Source organism: Arachis duranensis, chromosome 10 (genome assembly GCF_000817695.3).
Source record: "Arachis duranensis cultivar V14167 chromosome 10, aradu.V14167.gnm2.J7QH, whole genome shotgun sequence".
Taxonomy (NCBI): domain Eukaryota; kingdom Viridiplantae; phylum Streptophyta; class Magnoliopsida; order Fabales; family Fabaceae; genus Arachis; species Arachis duranensis.
In genome coordinates, this window is record NC_029781.3 from 31914583 (window position 1) to 31917261 (window position 2679).

The window sequence follows — 2679 nt, forward strand, 5'->3', positions numbered from 1 at the left end:
CAAAAGCCCTTCACCTATCAAATCCCATCTTTTTCTTCACCACTCACATCCATCCTTCATAAAACCCCACCTACCTCACCATTCAAATTCAAACCACTTTCCCACCCAAACCCACCCTCCCATTGCCGAACCATAACCCCCCTCACCCCTATATAAACCCATATTCACTCCTTCATTTTCACACATCCTAAACACTACTTCTCCCCCTTTGGCCGAACCACAACGCCATCTCCATCTCCTTCATTTCTTCTTCTTCTACTCTCTTCTTTCTTCTTTTGCTCGAGGACGAGCAAACCTTTTAACTTTGGTGTGGTAAAAGCATTGCTTTTTGTTTTTCCATAACCATTTATGGCATCCAAGGCCGGAGAAACCTCTAGAAAGAGGAAAGGGAAGGCAAAAGCTTCCACTTCCGAGTCATGGGAGATGGAGAGATTCATCCCAAGGGTGCATCAAGACCACTTCTATGAAGTTGTGGCCTTGAAGAAAGTGATCCCCGAGGCCCCTTTTAAACTCAAAAAGAGTGAATATCCGGAGATCCGACATGAGATCCGAAGAAGAGATTGGGAAGTTCTTACCAACCCCATTCAACAAGTCAGAATCTTAATGGTTCAAGAGTTCTATGCCAATGCATAGATCACCAAGAACCATGATCAAAGTGTGAATCCAGATCCAAAGAATTAGCTTAATATGGTTCGGGGGAAATACTTGGATTTTAGTCCGGAAAATGTAAGGTTGGCATTCAACTTGCCCATGATGCAAGCAGATGAACACCCTTACATTAGAAGGGTCAACTTTGATCAAAGGTTGGACTAAGTCCTCATAGACATTTGTGAAGAGGGCGCCAAATGGAATAGAGATTCAAGAGGAAAGCCGGTTCAACTGAGAAGGCACGACCTCAAGCCCGTGGCTAGGGGATGGTTGGAGTTTATCCAACGCTCAATCATTCCCACTAGCAACCGGTCCGAAGTTACTATAGACCGAGCCATCATGATTCATAGCATCATGATTGGAGAAGAAATAGTAGTTCATGAGGTTATATCCCAAGAACTTTATAAGGTGGCGGACAAGTCCTCTACCTTGGCAAGGTTAGCCTTTCCTCATCTCATTTGTCAACTCTGTTATTCAGGTGGAGTTGACATAGAGGGAGACATCCCCATTGATGAGGACAAGCCCATCACTAAGAAGAGGATAGAGCAAACAAGAGACCCCTCTCATAATCAAATCCCTGAGATTCCTCAAGGGATGCACTTTCCTCCACAAAACTATTGGGAGCAACTAAACACCTCCCTAGGAGAATTGAGTTCCAACATGGGACAACTAAGGATGGAGCACCAAGAACATTCCATTCTCCTCCATGAAATTAGAGAAGATCAAAGAATCATGAGAGAGGAGCGACAAAGACAAGGAAGAGACATTGAGGAGCTCAAGCACTCCATAGGATCTTCAAGAGGAAGAACAAGCCGCCATCACTAAGGTGGACCCGTTCTTTAATTTCCTTGTTCTTTATTTTTCTGTTTTTCGAAAATTATACTTATGTTTAGCTATGTTTGTGTCTTGTGGTCATTAGTGTCTTAGGGTCTATGCCTTAAAGTTATGAATGTCCTATGAATCCATCACCTTTCTTGAATGAAAATGTTCTTAATTGAAAAAGAGAAGAATTGCATGAATTTTGAATTTTATAACAGTTTAATTATTTTGATGTGGTGGCAATACTCTTGTTTTCTGATTAATTATTTTGAGGTGGTGGCAATACTTTTGTTTTCTGAATGTATGCTTAAACAGTGCATATGTATCTTGAATTTGTGGTTCATAAATGTTGGCTCTTGAAAGAATGATGGAAAAGGAGACATGTTACTGAGTATCTGAAAAATCATAAAAATGATTCTTGAAGCAAGAAAAAGCAGTGAATACAAAAAAAAGAAGAAAAAAACGAAAAAAAAGAGAGAAAAAGAAAGAAATAAAGTTGTGATCCAAGGCAAAAAGAGTGTGCTTAAGAACCCTGGACACCTCTAATTGGGGACTCTAGCAAAGCTGAATCACAATCTGAAAAGGTTCACCCAGTTATGTGTCTGTGGCATGTATGTATCCGGTGGTAATACTGGAAGATAGAGTGCTTTGGGCCATGGCCAAGACTCAATAAGCAGCTGTGTTCAAGAATCATCATACTTAACTAAAGAGAATCAATGACACTATCTGGATTCTGAGTTCCTATAGAAGCCAATCATTCTGAATTTCAAAGGATAGAGTGAGATGCTACCTCGAGTATTAATGCAATTACTATTGTTCTTCTATTCAATTCTGCTTGTTCCTGTTCTAAGATATCACTTGTTCTTCAATTCTGCTTGTTTGGGCGTTAAACGCCAGAATGTGCACCATTCTGGGCGTTTAACGCCAGGATGGCACAAGAGGGAAGATTATGTTTTCAGTTCAATTTTTTTTTCAAGTTTTCAATATTTTTCAAAATCAAATCTTTTTCAAATCATATCTTTTCAATCAAATCTTTTTCAAAATCAATTTCTTTCCATTTTCAAGGATACTTGCTATCAATTGATGATTTGATTCAACATTTCAAGTATGTTGCCTTTTCTGTTGAGACAGGTTTAATGTTTGAATCATATCTTTTAAATTTCTTGTTAGCCACGTCATTAATTTTAAAAATAAAATCTTTTTAAATTGTTT